We start from the raw sequence: 17,502 nt of genomic DNA on the forward strand, positions 1-17,502 counted from the left end.
TTCATGAATACATAAAATGCATTCCCTTTGCACACATTCTGCATGGTTCATTATCACAACAAAATGTTTTTTTTTTTGTATTTTTTTTGACAGAATCACAAATGCAAATCTGGTTTGGGAGTATTTTGTCTCTTTCTATAGGATTTGGTACCATCACACCTAGAAACATATATTTTAATAATTCCTTATTGCATATGCAATTACTTGTTTACAAAAACTATATTTTTTAAGTGAATAATCACTTACAATGTATAAGCAGTTCCATTATGAGCATCTCAGTGTTCTACACCTGAAGAAGAGACAAGTGTGACATTGACATTATATATATATATACATAATAATACTTGTAATATGTGTAGACTGTGGCAGTAATGACTGTGTGGTAGTAATGATTGGACTGTGTGGAAATATAAATGTCAAATGTGTTTGATAGGTAAATGAAAAATATTAGTAGTACAGTAGTGCATTGTAAGGCATGTAAAAAATAATCTAATAGAAAAAATCATGTAAATCATAAAAACAATCCTGCAGTTATAAAATTGGCCAAATACTCCCACCTGTTTCAATGTTGTGCTATATGCTAATGGGTGCATGTGCATTGGTGCTGGCACATCATTCTGTGCACGCTACATGAATATATCTCTTTGTTCTTATGCACAGGACCATAAGAAATAGGAAAGACTAGGATTAACGGCGCAGCTCTTGCACCTGCAAACCAATTACCAGTCAGGGCATGCAGTCTCTGAAATACTTCTTAATTAGTTTGGCATTATAATCATCTCTATTCAACTAAAAAACAACTTTTTGTGCACTGGCATCCCAAGAACTAATATACAGTGCCTTGCAAAAGGATTCAAACATCTGACGAATGGTCTAATTTGACAGAGTTACTGATGCTTCAAATAAATTATTGTAAGGGGGCATTGGCTTAGTGTTGCTCTGTGGCATTATTTGAAAACTGAGTACACAAGCATATTCCAACAAACTTTACAACCTATAACAAATCTGCCAAGAGGAATGGGCCAAAATCCCCCACTGTGCAAAGTTTATACATAATGACAAAGATACTCAGAGCCATCAGTGCAGCAAATGGTGACTCTAGAAAATATAAATGGTTCGGGTTTGAATACGTACACAGGCAATATACTTCAATTTTTATTTTAAAAATATTTCTCAACATAAAACCCATGTCATAATACCAATGACACCTTACAATAAAATTATCAGTGTTTTCAAATGAAATATCCAACAGAAAATAATGTAAATGCGCCATTTGAAATTCAATAAAATGGTCCTAAAAACATTTTAGCAAGACACTACAATAATCAATTTTAGCTGAATATAATGAATAACATTTACAAAATATGTGTTGCTCAGTTTTTGTAGAGTGATGCTTGCAGTGTCTGGGTCTTGGCTAAAATGTCCAATTTGGAAAGGTTATGAAAGTTCAAAAACCTATGCACTGCCTCCTGTAATTCGCTGTGAGTAAGAGATTTTGCTAAATGACTGAAATGTCCTTAAAACGTAAAGTGTATGAGTTCTCCCCCATTCATGTAGGAGTTGTCATCCATTCATATTTTCATCTCATCTCGGATAGAGTGATTTGAAAACAGCCATCTTTGAACACACTTCTGGGAGTTTAAGGCTATTATTCCTCCTCTCTCTGGACTTGCTGGCATGGCTGAACACCTGTAGTATTATTATGGTGGACAAAGAACAACATTTCATCAGGGCCAGACAGGGAGACCCTTAAACTCCTCAAGACACAGAACCTTCTAGAACCTTCCATACTAAAAGGATAAAAAAATCCAAGCAGAACGACAAGAACATATTAACACATTGATTTAGATCTGTATGGACTCTGGGTAAGCTGTTGTGTCAAATGGGCCTTATTACTAAACATTCCTGATACAAATAGTTCCTCGGATTTTGATTGTGCTGTTGCCTAAACCAATTAAATGCTTATTTATATATACTCCTTTGGTAGCTTAAAATGTGCTCATCTGCAATGTTGATCTATTATGTTTGTCCTGAAAGATTGGACCAGACATGATATAAAGAAGGCTGTTATTCATGCTTGGTGACACCAGAGGGGACTAACAATTTGAACAGGTTTGGGTCAGCTTGGGTCTCCACTGTCACATTTGGCTTTTTACAGTGCCCATTAAATATTGATTGGGTCAAGATGGCAGGAGCAGCAGGTTGCCAACCCCCAAGGCTGGCATTTGCCTCTGGCTCAGAGAATTAGAGGAGTGATGCACGCTAGAAGCAGAGAGGGCCCCTGGCTCAGAGCGTAAAGGGCTGTCACCCTGGGAGAGCGAAGCAGAGGGCCCCTGGCTCAGAGCGTAAAGGGCTGTCACCCTGGGAGAGCGGAGCAGAGGGCCTCAGCTGCAGCAGACAGGGAGAGATGAATGAACATCATACGGAGAAACTTAACAGGACACCTAGTGAGTCATTATGTAGCTGTAACAGAGTGGCTAGCTGAAATCGCCTGGTTAAGGGGCTAATTAAACAATAACATCCAGTTAACAACAAGCAGATGGAATGGGGGGGCGGGGTGACATTATCATTCGCAATGATATTATGCCAAGTTGAAGACACATTATCTCCGATGCATGAGCACTCAAAAGGTGAATATTATGGAGTCCCAAGTCTTCTGTGGGTATGAGTATTAATAACATGTTGAAATTTATGCAGGTAGCACATAAACAGCTGAAAACGCATATTCACGAATCCCCACGAATCTGTTCGAATTTTAAACATACTTTCAGATGTGCTTATTCAGAAACCCTTCTCCTCTGACTGCTTGTTTTGGGTTGTCACCTCTCTTTGAAGATCATGAGAGGTTAAATCTGTCAGTAGTCTCTTCCTAATCACAGGGATTAGCTGAAGCCCGCTAACAACTCCCTCTGCCAAGGACTGCGGCCACATATCCCCGTCTCAAGTCAAAGCACATCAAGGTCGGGGAGGGGAAGCAAATTCCCCACCCCACAGCCAGGTCGCAAGCCTCCCCTAAGGAGCCATCAAGACCCATCGGACAGCCTCTGACCCCTCACGCCTCGTCAGTCTGTCAGCGCCAGGACACCTCCTGAGGACCTGAGGTGAGGTGGGAGCTCTGCAGTTGGCAGCAGGAGAGGATGATTAGGGGAGCTAATGACTTGTTGGTAAAATAGAGGCTTATTTTCTGTCTAATTGGTGTTGTCACCAGGTCTAAGTATCCCATACTGCTTCTTAGTGCCTAGATGTCAACAGGGAGTTCTCAACCAACAGTTTGACAGCGTAAATAAATAAATACGCCATCTTTAAGATAAGAGCTAAAACACACGTCCCCAATCGAGCGATACATAATATTATTACTTCATTTGAGTTTAGTGTAGTGTTGAGTTTAGTGTTTTTTAAAACTAAAATGAGAATTAAATGAACTGTTTTGTACTGTTATGGAGTCATGGAGTGCTCTAACGAAGACTGCAGTCAGAAGAGCTGCTCTCATCCAGACAATAGTCCGATTAATCAGTACTGTGCTTGACCACAACGGAATAGGATTGATCCCATTGTAAATTCCTCAACATTGTTCTCAATTTGTAAACCCACTTTATGTGCTTTGTCTGACTGAACCAAAGGCTTCACAGTGCAAATCCCCCTTGCTGCCAGGGTGACTTCTTTTTTGTCTTCCCCCTGGTCGGATGCTGGAACCATCATGAGAGGAATGTGTACTATCAAAAGCCCTCCTGGCCTTTCTCCCTCTGGCCTGCTGAAGAAGACTTCCTTTCTCTCACATTGCCGTGTGCGTTTTGCCAGTGGCTCTGCTCTGAGCTACTGTACAAGCTGTGTTCCTCCCGGCACGTGGATACTTCTCTCAGACCTCTCACTGTTTATGGCACGGGGAAATGAGTCAATTACTATTTTACACCTGTTGTGATGGAGATAAAGCCTGGCCGTAAGTGCGGGGATGGACGGCACAATTACTGTGATATCAGGACATAGGTGGTAATCTCCGATGAGCACACCTCATTTCTGAGCATATTAATAGATATCACTAGTGCTACATTTGTCATTGATGTAATGATCAGAGTTTTATGAGGTAATATGACACAGAAACCTCACAGGCTAATCACAGTGCGTACTTCATAAGAATACTTTTTCTTGAGTTGTCCAATGCTGAAATGCAATAATGCCCTGACCCCGCGGTCACATTGATGGACTGGTCATTTGAGACGAGCACATCCACTTGTAGCGAAATGAATACTGCAAGTGCAGATGTTTCACCATGCTAGATTAGGCAGATGTCCCCCATAACCCATGTTACACAGAGAGGCCAAACTCACATTTGAGGGGAAAGAAGTCCACTTTAGAACTGGTGGAAAACAATGACTCGGAGGTGCCTAGCCTCAGGGCTGGTTCCGACTCACTGACCTCAGCATGCGGAGATATCTTGTCCCCCTTCGGAAAAGAAAGCTGCCAACACTCATCGACACCCATATGCCTCCTCCTACCAAACATGCAATCACAGCGCACACACTTGTGAACGCGCCCGTACGCAAACCGACGAATACACACACGACATGCATTTGGAAAGGGAAATACATTCTTTTTATGTGAAACATGCTGTGACTGAGGACATTAACATCCTGTCCCAACAGTGACACGGAGAGCCGTTATATTCTGTTTACTGAAGACTCTTCCAAGTTTTTCAAATCGATCCGTGATCATCTTTTGATTTCTTTTGCTAAGGAAACAAATGTCACAAATACAGACACACGCTTACGAGGCGCTTCAAGGTAAGTGTGCAGCAATGAAGGAAAGTGTATGTGTGTGTGTGTGCGTGTTCGTGTCAGGGTAGGCAGCAGGTTACAAGTGCTCTCGACCATGATAAGTGCTTCCTAATTAGTCTGGAGTGGCTGGAGAGAGATACAGAGGACAGGAGAGAGGGGGAGAGATACAGAGGACAGGAGAGAGGGGGAGAGATACAGAGAGAGGAGAGAGGGGGGAGAGATGGGGGAGAGATACAGAGAGAGGAGAGATAGGGGGAGAGATACAGAGAGAGGAGAGATGGGGGAGAGATACAGAGAGAGGATTGATAGGGGGTGTGGCCAAACGATATAGGGCTAGAGGTGCACCTGAATGGATACGCACTGTCACCTGCACCCCCCATCCCTCCCTCCACCACCCTTAAACACAGCTTTTCTCTGCAGGCAAACGGGGGCGTGGGTGGGGATGGGGGGCGGGGGGGCAACCAGGTGCCCAGAGAGGCAGAACAGAGCCACAGGAAAGTGTCAATCAAGAGGTTAGCCATGCAGCTAGCGCCCATATTCAGAGTTTCATTTCTCTCTAGACTGAGGTCAGCCCAACCCCTGTCATTCACTTCCTCACTCCGAGAGGAGACCAGGTCCTTGGAGACCGTTAAGATAAACATCACGGAAACAAGACCTCCATCCATTGCTTAGAATAAACAGATGGGATTTTTCTCCCCCTCTCAGGGCACTACAAGATAACCTCTTCCCCTCCCGTCTTTTACAGCCGCCACTTGCACCTGTAGCCTTGCCTCAAGTGCTCCAAAATATTATACAATGAAAGCTTCTCCTCACTCACTGGGTGTCTACATCAGTTTGATGATTTCATCATTCCACCCTGGATGCTAAAATAAATAATACACTATAAAAAGGTGGCCTCCCTTGCATACAGATTTAATTCTTTGCTAATGCTAACAGTGAAAATATTATCTCTTGTGATTAATAATTGCACGCGTAGAAACACATTTTCATATGCAATGTGTATTAAAAAATTCTAAATGGATTGAATGAAACATTTGTTTACGTTTCGTCAAGTTAAAATGAAAATACTTAACGGACCAAAGACAATAACACTGGAGTACCGGTCTTATGTGACCAATACACGACCAGCGCTCTCAGGAACATCAATTTCTCTGCTGTGGTTTACTGTCTGAGCTGGGGCCATTTCTGAGGGCAGGCTGTGAGGGTTTTATGAGAACTTAATCAGGACTGGGGAGGTCATGCCCCCCCGCCTTGTCTTCAACAATTACCATGAAATTCTTAATGTCCACACTGCCCACAGAGACCCAGGAACCCCACGTTTCACAAGTGTCAACCAGAGGGCGAGGACTCTGGCTGTGTGCCCCTGGCCCACTCCTACCCCCTGGATAACCCCCCCCCTCCGGGTTCTGTTTTAGTCCTGTCCACCCTCCTGAGCACAGCTAGGCTTATAGTAGGAACATTTAGGGTTCTGCGTTCAGTTGGGCTGCAGCTGAACCCCTGACCTCAATAGTTTTTAGAGACTAGCCAATTTCCAGGGCAATAAACAGTGCCATGGCAACAGCTAGCGTAATGGCAGCTTGTCTAGAATGCAACTTTTCAGTGTATTCATGTCCCTGTGCACGTTGCCCACCGTCTTTAATCAGTGGTGGATTTCAATGTCTTCCGTCGTTAGATTAGTGTTGGCCAATATCCTCTAAGCCTGAAATGATACCTAACTTAATCCAACAAGAGATGTATTGACTTTATATATTCATTCGAGAGAAACTTTAAGATAGAAAAGTAGATTACTGAAAAAAAAAATCTTTGATACAGTGTGTTAACACTTTTTAAAGAAAATGTTTGAGGTAAAAAAAAAAGCATGTATTATTGAAAAAATTAATTTCCTCTTTTTTTACATGTTTGTCACTTTCTAAAGTCACTACCTCCTGGTTACTGGTTGAATACAGATTTTCTAGCTCATTCAATAATACTGAATCCCCCATTCATTTGAATCTCCCTTTTACTTGAAAAAAAGTTTAAATTCGCCATGAAGAAAAGTATAAATCAGACATTTAAGTTGAGTCTAATGCACGGTCGAGCCAAACAATGCAGCTGGAAGAAGAGAAAAAGAAGAGTAACGCCATAATGTAAAATAGTTAAAAGCTTATTAGAGCCATTGAAGGGCAGCGTGATTTCCACTTTGTTTCGGAACACCCTGAGCTCGGCCTTTCAAGTGATTGTGAAGGGGGCAATTCAAATCTCTTTGGGCCCATATGAATGAAGGCCTCTTAAAGCTCTTTTATAAGCCAGCAAATTCCCCACAGGCGTATGCCCTTTAGGTCCATTACTGATTTACCCAGAGCATTCATCTCAGGCCTTCTGCTTCTCCCGGCCCCATTGTTCTCCCCCCGCCACCCCAGCACCTGACAACTCTAGCACCAGGCTTCTCAAAGGCTTAAAACGTGTAGGCCCAAAATAATCTGAAAAAAATATTGCGATATACCTTTTTCGTATTTTTCTCCTGTTTCATTTGGAGTGAAAAATATTCTGATTTATAAAGAGGAAAACGATTGATTGGTTTTCATTCTCACCCATGCCCAGGGGATAGACACAGCCTAGCAGTTGGTAGCGTTAACATTGACGGGCTGAGTGAGGCGGATCCAGACCCCACTTTATCTCTCTCTCTCTCTCTCTCTCTCTCTCTCTCTCTCTCTCTCTCTCTTTCTGTATAGAATAGAAGGGGAGGCTTGATCCCCTTTCTTTTCCTTCAGATAAAGGAGTGAAAAAATTCCAAGTGGGCCCATTGGGTCTGTACTTAGATTAATTAGGGCTTCTTTTAGAATCCATTCAGACCATCTCTCAAACACGGCTCCAAGTTACATTATGGAAAGTTTTCACAGCCATTTGCATTTGTTTGTGTGGCCCGGGTGAATGTTGAGGAGCACTTGGACAGAGACAGAAAGACATAATAACAAAGAGAGTGTGAAAATATTCTTTTAATGGCTTTTTCAGTGTTTCTATTCGGTTTTCTTTTGCCATTCATGTTAACAGCACTCTAAAAGATAAGTGCTTCAGAGAAACTACTGAAATGCTCTAACATAAGTATAAACTAGATCTTTAAATATTTGAAATATCTAACACTCAAAGAAATGTGAGCATGCGTTTGTAAATGTTTCTGTCCATTCATGCCTGCGTGTTGTGTATTCAAGCATTAGTATAATTTCTGCATTAGTCCTTTTTCCAGAGAAAACTTTTTGGCTGTGTCATTAGGTGGGATTCCATTGTCAGATAATAATATTAAATTAGTAGCTGACTGAGGTGGGAAGTGCTCCACTACTCCACTTTGATGTCATTAATCTGTGTACTCACTTCATTCACAAAACATCAACTGACAAACTATTTTCAAGTGTGTAATCTACACATTTTGGATATAACTACCATTTTATTCTATATTATAATCTTATTTTCTTTCTATGTCTTACAGCATATTCATGAGTGTGATAACAACAAACACACACCATATTATTATATCATAACATTACGATGACTAATGCCGTCCAAGTGCAGGATCTCCATTTGCGCCAGTTTTCGACATAGATGGAAAATGCAGACACAAGAATTGTGAATGGTTATGGGGAATAATCATCCGACAATTTCCCAGGGGTGCCAACATTTTTCATAAAGGTCTGAAATGTAGTCTGAAATTCAAGTTTCGAAGTTCAAAATGGGCATCACAAACTTAAGAAGCCTTTTTGATGGACTTCAATTCCTCCACAAAGCTTTTCTGAAGTTAAGATCCTACAGCCACCACACTTACAGAGAACCAGCAAACATATTTCTCAACCCAGAAGTCTAGATGCTGGGACCTCAGAACCAGAGCGCTTGATGGGGACCCTATCATGGAGTCCATCTTAATGCTGGGACCTCAGAACCAGAGCGCTCAAATGGGGACCCTATCATGGAGTCCATCTTAATGCTGGGACCTCAGAACCAGAGCGCTCAAATGGGGACCCTATCATGGAGTCCATCTTAATTGGAGGTCTTGCGGGGCACTGCCGGAATACACCAGGCACGTGAGAAAACAACGGATCAGTCACTCATTCGCTCGTCCGAGAAGGACAGAGAGGTCCCGTGCGGGGCTGCAGGCGGAGGAGGATTGACAGCCGTGGGGTTGGCGGGGGGAAGTGGGGGACGAGCCAGGTCGGAGTGTGGTGGTGGAGAGGCGAAAGGCCCTCCCAAAGTCTAACAAAGCACTGGGCCAAGCAGGGTGTTGGGTAAGGGGATTGGGGCTGCGCAGCCTGGCTTAGTACCCAGGAACGATTAAGAACACAAAGGACTGGGACGAAGCGGGGTGAATGGTAGCCGTGTGTCCCACATCACACAGGGTTTTAGGGAGAGAAGGAGAAGATGGGGGGTGGTTGGATTAGGGCGACGAGTAGTGAAAGTGTCTGAGGCCAACATTCTTAATTACATTTTTTTTTTGTTATACGCAGGCGTGGCCCGGAGTGTGGACAGAGCATGAGAAAATGAAACTCCCCACACTAAATCCATCTCTGTACACAAACTGATACCAACAGCCTTGGGCACTTTCTTCGCCATTTTGATCCAGGGTACTAAACTTCGAAGATGCAGTCTTTGGGGGTACGTTCTTGCTCCCCAACCAGTTTTTGATCGTCAACACAACCAGCTGCGTTAGAACATCCTTCCGTTCGAATCGCCTCCATTCTGAACATTGTGGAAAGCGGTGGATTTGAGCGTGGCATTCGCACTGGCCCGTAATGAAGGGCTTGTAGCACCTGCCTCTGCCTGATGGACACAGTCAAGTGGAGCTGCATGGACCATCAGATGAGCAGCACAGACAGCCAGACATGATCCTAAGACCATCTCAATAACTCATCTGGTCTGGGCTCCAATGGGAGTTCAAGGCATTTGAGAGAGAGGGGAAGATCGAGAAACGTCAGTGTTCTAAATGAGAAATGTTCATTGAAATGCTATTTGCTATGAACTGCCTTCAAGCTCTATCTGCATATGGTCCTCTTCACTAAGGCACTATGCTCCTAGTCCAGAAGAATGTCTTTACCTCATGGATAAATAGCACAAAGAGTCTGAAGGGGTGAATGGAAACAGTGTATTACAGACTCGCAAAACAAGGAGGTCGTCTGTGGACATCAAATCTTCCTGGTTCCTCCAGCTCTATCATGCGTCCGACGACATCGTCCCTGGTTCACCTTTGTGCCTCGCCCTCACCCTCTACAGCTCCTTGGGGAATGGCGGTCATGTGCGTTTGAACCCTGCTTCCCTCCACCACAATACAGCCCACCCCAGGCCCCCTCTCCATTTCCTTGCAAAGCTATAAGCACGTCCACACAAGGGTCAGAAGGGCCATCCCAAAGTGGATAACAAAGCTTTGAAAAGCTTCGCCACTTGAAGATCGCCTGACGGAACCCCCTGGCCCAAACCCCCCCCCCCCCCCCCCCCCCCCACTCCTCACCCCCGGACCCTCCTCCTGCACAGAGAGGCTCAAAGTGTTGCCTGTCAGATTTGCCCACCCTCACTCAAACTCCCTCACACCAGCTCCTCTTGCCTGGAGCTGTTTCTGTCCATGTCGACCAACACAAAGGGAGCCTCTCACTGAACGACCGTCTGAAGGTTGCGCCCTGCGCACTCGTCAATACCTAGCCCTCATAAACGTCTAAATGGAAAGGATGGCAATAGTCCAAAAAACGAATCGCGGATTGGGTGTCAAGACATGAAATGTACAGTCTTTCGATATGGTCCCCTTATTCTTGGTGGTATAAGAGGAGAGCCTCACACCCCTTGTCAAATCCCAGTTCCCCTCCCCTTCGGGGTCAGAGTGCACCTCAACAACTGGCGGTAGTCATGGTTCTATGACCTCCGCTGTTGTGGGGTATCAGCTTACTCCCAGAGCTAAGACGGAGCCACGGCTTGGCAGTTGCAATCATCTTAAACATTTTAGCTGAGAGGCTTTGCGCGATCCCAAATTCTATATTTAATATACTGCGATTACTATTTACGCAAAACATATTGACTTGCTACATTAATTTCCTTCAACAAAACATTGCTATAGTGACCAATGGAAATCATAGCATTCAAATGTATTTAATTTAATTTCCAAAAGATGTGGAACAAACACAACTCTATAAAGATACAAATAAATGAATTTACCTGCTGGAATTGTTTTTGTGTAGTGGAAATTGTGGTATTTAAAAAATGTATTAAGGTATTTATTCAAGCATTTTATGCTTTATTGGACAGGAAAGCTGTAAAAGATAGAGCACAGAGAGTGACAAAGTTTTTGCTAAAAGAGCAGTAGGTAAGATTTGAACCCCTGTTGCACCACTGGTCAGGGTTTGACCAGAGGACCACCTGAGGCCCAAGGTGCAGCCTAAAGACCTCATACTATTTCTTATCGATACAAATACATAGACATCTATTATATTAGGGTCTCCCACAAATGCCACAGATGACAACAAGACTGGACGGAAACACCTGCAGTCCTGAAGCAAATGGGCCCAAGCCAACCCTTCACCCCCTGCACCCACGCCCAAATGTCATCCAGCCGCAGGGTTCCCTACTTTGGGGAGATGTAGTATAACCTGTAGCGGTAACCTTTAATCTCCCATCACCCCCCCATCTGTCTATGGGACTGGGGGAAGTGTTGGGGGGGCAGTGCACACAGGACAGGACAAGGGTGGACTGAGATGGGATGGGGATGAGATGGGGGCGGGGCTGAAGAAGTGTGCCGCCTGGCAGCCAAAAGCCTCCCTGAAAGAGCCACGCAGGAGATCAATGCAAGCTCCCTGAAAATCCTGTTAGCCCTCAAAGGCACTTGTTGCCTTGGCTAAGACCTCTGGCTAGCCCATCCTGGGCCTGCCCTGGGCTACATCTCTAGTCTTTGTGCTTCTTTTCTTTTTTTGAAATTTTATCACATTAGTTCCAGAGTAAGTTGGAAATCGGCAATAATTACAAGTCCTGTGAAGCTGGCAGGATGAAGGGAAGTGGGCGGGGGCAAAAGAGCACACTGCAGTGATGTTGGTCAAATAGAGATTTATTTAATTTTGTGAATACATTCTCCTTTAAAAAGGGAGAATGTATTGAGACGGCATGTGAATCTGAATGATTTATTTTGGGTGAATCTGTAGATTGAGAGAATATTGTTTATGTTGAAATTGTTGAAAAAATTTATGTTGTTTTTGCTGATTGTTCTTGTTGAAACATTTTAAGAGTTTATAGTCAAATCATGTGAAACACAGTTGGTTTGGTGTCTCTTGCTTGAACATTTCAAGACAATTGTTCACAGCTATTTTTACAAAATTATGAAATTGAAGTTGTCATAGTCATAATGGTTCAATAGATGCTGTTTCAGGGTTCATTATCACTAATTATGCAAGTTACATTATTGAATATAGTCTTAGTTGGTAAATGTTAAAAACTGTAATGTAGGTATGTACGTCAAACAAATCTGTATGTATGTCAAACAAATCTGTTTTACAGTCTAGCTCTAGCTTAAACAGTTATACAGATATACTGTTCAACATTTAATTGGTTAAGAATTTGCACATTATTAGTCACAAACTTGAACAGTTTAAGAGATACTCTCTTAGGTTTAAATAATACTAATTATGCAAATTACATTGATTAAGTCAATAGTTAAAATCAAAAAAAGTTTGAGGATTTTAAGCTGGGAGAGCCTAAACAAGTAATACACAGTTGGTTTGGACTTGCTAACTGTTTGAGAAATACTGTTTTAGGCCTAACTAAAGAAATTATGCAAATTAATATGAACACAGACAATAAAAGTTCAAAATTTTAAGTTGCGATTAAATAAACATGTGAAACAATATTGGTTTGGTCTCTCCATTTTGAACAGTTCAAGAGATACTGTTTAGGTGTTGAATAATTATAGTTACAGTGCATTCAGAAAATATTTAAAACACCTTATTCCACCTTCTAATACGTTACAGCCTTATTCTAAAATAGATTAATTTTTTTCTCACAATCTACACATAAAACCCAATAATTACCCAGTTATTTTTTCTCACAAATGTATTAAAAAGAAAAAAACAGAAATATCCCATTCACCTACAGTGGATAGAAAAGGTCTACACACCACTGTTAAAAAGGGAAAGTTTTTGTGATGTAAAAGAATGAGACAAAGATAAATCATGTCAGAACTTTTTCCTATAATGTGAACAATTCAGTTGAAAAACAAATTGAAATCTTCAAGAGGGAAACATCTTAATAAAAATCTTACAACAACCTGGTTGCATAAGTGTGCACACCTTTGAACTAATACTTTGTTGAAGCCCCTTTAGATTTTATTACAGCACTCAGTCTTTTTGGGTGGGAGTCTATTAGCATGGCAAATACTGACGTGACAATATATGCCCACTCTTCTTTGCAAAAGCGCTCCAAATCTGTCATTTTGTGAGGACATCTCCTGTGAACAGCCCTCTTCAGATCACCCAACAGATGTTCAATTGGATTCAGGTCTGGGCTCTGGAAAACATTTTTTTATTTCAGTTTGTTTTTCAATTGAATTGTTCACGTTATAGGTCACATTAAAGGTGAAAAAAGTTCTGACATAATTTATCTTTGTCTCATTCTTTTACATCACACAAACCTGGCATTTTAACAGGGGTGTGTAGACTTTTTATATCCACTGTAAGTATTCATATCCCTACACCCAGTACTTTGTTAAAGCACCTTCCGGCAGCGATTACAACCTTGAGTAATCTTGGGTCACCTGTATTTGGGGAGTTTCTCCCATACTTCTCTGACCTTCTGGAAGGTTCTTCCACCTCCATTCAAAAACTATGGAGCTCTGTTAGTGACCAATGGGTTCTTGGTCACCTACCTGACCTGGGCCCTTCCCTCTGCCTGTTTAGTTTAGCCAGCTCTTGGAAGAGTGTTGGCAGTTCCAAACTTATTATTTAACATATTATACCAACTTACCATTCAAGAATGATGGAAGCTACAGTGTTCTTGTGGACCTGTAACGTTGCTGACATTTTTGGTACCCATCCCAGATCTGTGCCTTGACAGAGTCCTGTCTCTGAGCTCTGCAGGCATGTCTTGGTTATTGCACTGACAGACACTGTCAACTGTGGGATTTGTGTAGACAGGTGTGTGTCTTTCCGATCAATTAAATTAACCACAGATGCACTCCAATCAATAAGATGCAACTGAGCGACATTTTTAGTGTCATAGCAAAGGGGCATTTATTCAATTTTAGAATTAGGCTGTAACATAATTTTCGGAAAAGGTGATAGAATCTGAAAACTTACCAAATGCACTGTCCCTGAAAAGTAATGTAGTCAATAGCTAAGTTTGTTAGCTAACCAGGAGCTAATGGTCACAGAAAAGGTCAAAGGGATTTTTCACTGCGGACTTACAAAAGCACAGCTGGGATTTTATATATGAAACATGCCCCAGGACTACAGGAAATACAGGGTAAATGTAACGTAAAATAAGTTTGGGCATAATAATAAATGACGGCTACATTTATTCACCACCTTCATGTCAACAAGCTTCTTAGATGTCGTGCCAGCAGATTGCTTCAATTCTCATCAAGCCATAAATGCAGAGTCTGGAGTTTGCTAAATATAATATAGACTTTGATTGTAACCAGGTCAGATGCTTAATGTGTATTCACATCAGTAGTTACACATGTGGAATAACATACAGCAGAGCATTTTCCTATTCTAATTAAAAATGTTTTTGTTCGAGTGTAATAACTAAATCTGCAACAACTATATTACCATGTCGTTATATAATAATACCTAATTACTATAATGTTACCTTAGGTATTACCGTTTTCGTTACGTAGGAATTGGGTCAAGTGTTATCAGTAGAAGTAGATTCCTTCTAAAATACTGCCATTGCAACAATCCTTAAAAATTTCTACAATTACTTGTAGTGGCGTATTGATGAGACTGAAAAATAAATGCGTATTCAAGAGACTGGGAGTAAAAGAACCTGCATCAGTGTGGGCTCCACATGTCACGCTTAAGCTGTCATCAACTGACAGTCCAGCTCTCCAGAGTACGCCAGATAAATGATCAACCAGCCCTGTCGACCAATAGGTGATCTCCCTTTCTTATTCGTCAATGCACGGGCAACAGCGGCCCACTCCTAACACTTTGACAGAGTGCTTCTGTTGCAGATCCAGATCGGGCAGCTCCCCGTGTTTCATTATCACAAGACCAGAGGAGATCGTTGATCATCGACTCCAGCGGTGGTTTGGTCTGTCATTGATCCCTCCTGTGGCGGTGATGGTGGTTTGGTTTAATGGGACTGGCGACCGAGCATCCATCACGGTCCATCATGGCTCTTGAGGACATGTCAGTGGGATAAGGCTTTCACTATCAGCCTGACAATAGAATGATTAACAAACCTACTAATATCTCCAGCCAGGCCAAGCCGGACCATCCTCTTTCACAGGGAAATACTGTTGGAGGGAGGAAACGGGGGGGCGGGCTGTCAGTGCGTCGGAAGGGAGATGACCTGGAAGGTGAAGTGTCGTCTTTCTATGTGGTCCATCAACATTATATGTTTATAGTACCAAAAAAATGATGACGCTCCACTTAAATGGGATAGAATAGCTGGCCCAGTTACACGTTTAGAAAAAGAAAAAAAAAGTGTATGGACTTAGAAACGAAGGGACGGTTCTTTCATAATAAGTGTCGGGTATAATGAGTGTCATAAACAACACTAATAGGGGTCACGCGATTGTAAACTCAACAGGGAGGCCAAGAAAAAGAATATGGAGAACCAAAAATGAGCCCCTATTCTCCCCTCAAACAATTAAAAACTCTTCAGTACAATTGGGGTTGTGTTTATGGCGTGAACTACTGAACTGTTGAACTATCATCTTTTGTGACAGTACAAACTTGGAATACATGTAAGACGGCATTCCGAGGACTCTTAGTTACATTTTATGGCAGCGGTGAAAAGAGCAGTGGTATCTCTTTTTAAAAGGGCATCACAGTTTTAGACATGGACTGTAAATGGGTCATTGCATTATGTGTATATTGCGTGCCCAATTACAATGACTGACTAATAAAACATGCAAAATATATTTTGTAGTAACTTCGTGAGGTGACAGACAGCATGCTATGGTGTAAGGGATTCAGGAAAGCAATAGCTAAAGGCAGGTATTATTAACTCCTGAGCAGAACAATCAAGAAACAGTGAATACAATTTGTTTTACTGTCCATTTTATTGTCCACAAATTCAACTATACTACATTTTTTTGCACATTGTTTGTAATGTTGTGAGTTGTGTTACTACAAGGGGGATTACCAGTGAGTCTGTTGGCTTGCTAGCTGTTGGGCAGTAGATGGCTGTGAGACACAGCCACAGCTAGTGATTATTTACCCCCTAAATAGACTTGAATGCTTACCTCACTCTATTGCCAAGAGGTGTTCACAGCTCACTAATTGGACTGTGAAAACAGAAGAGAGGGACAACGTTTCCTGTGAGGCCGACCAAGAGCCATTCATTAAAGATGCCTAATTTCTCATAGGTAACTTGAGCCGAGTGCACTACATTAGGCCAGAGTGCCTGGGCCCCTTGTTAGAGCTTGACCACTGTGGTGGCACCTTCAAACCCATTCTATTGTCCCTAACTCCAAGGCAAAGATTATGTGGTCCGGTTAAAAACAAGGGAAAAGACCTTACCAACCACCCCACCCCTTAACCCCCCCCCCCATTTAAAATGGTCTCTATACAGCATGGTATGGTTTTACACATTAGGGAGCACTTGACTACCCCTTCAGGTTTCACCAGTCACCTGGTGTCTTTGCCACCCAGCAGGACATGGCTTTCATCTTTTGTGGCCGTGTGGGGAACAGGGCGGAATGGGCGGTGTGTCTACAATGCAGCTGGACTGGGAAGCCAAGCCCGTTCCCAAAGTTCTCTTCAGTCAAGATACCCCGCTAGCTCTACCTCGCTGTTCCCATCAGCACTACCACCATACCACACCAACAAAAACCGGGTATGTGAGGAAGCTGGATGACCTTTTGTTCCTCTGAAAGAATGATATGGGACCATTGGCTACACAACCTTGCAACTGAACATGTTGTAGAGGAAACATTTACTATTGTTGAACCGCCGACAATTTCAAGCAGGGTTTTTAGGATGAAACTGGCAAAATCAAACTAGCCGCATTGGGCAAATGCCGACGGCACAGCACTTCACTCCACTGCTCGGCGATGTGTGACATCCGTCTGAAGTATACAGACTGTGGGGAACACTTTTTTTTTTTATTGGATAAGTGGAGTGCCTTTGTGCCTGTGGGCTGTAAGATAGCCTGTTGGGTCCTTAATCATTCACTCTCTGAGGTAGCCAGTGTTCAGAGGCCGAGAGGCCGCGGATAAAGGAGCCGAAGGAGCTTTGAATGAGCTGTTGCTGCAGGCTTCATTGTCCTGCCGCCGGGGACTCGGGGAAGCAAGGTAAACAAATGGACAACAAAAGGCGGTGCTTCACAGTGAAGCAGGCTCTGTGGGGGGGCTCCCTCTGAGAAGAGGAAAAGAGAACGCAACTGACCGATTGCCCCCCCCCACCCCCCCACCTTTGGTTTGGTCCCCCTGTGCCTATTAGCTATGCACCATGCTCACCTATACCCCACCCACTGACACTACTCCCCTGTTAGGCACGAGAGGCCAAAGAAAGACCATGGAGTGTGGCGCTCCAAAGCATGTCACACTTACCCTTACACCACAGGCCCT

Source organism: Esox lucius, chromosome 4, assembly GCF_011004845.1.
Source record: "Esox lucius isolate fEsoLuc1 chromosome 4, fEsoLuc1.pri, whole genome shotgun sequence".
In the NCBI taxonomy this organism is placed as follows: Eukaryota; Metazoa; Chordata; class Actinopteri; order Esociformes; family Esocidae; genus Esox; species Esox lucius.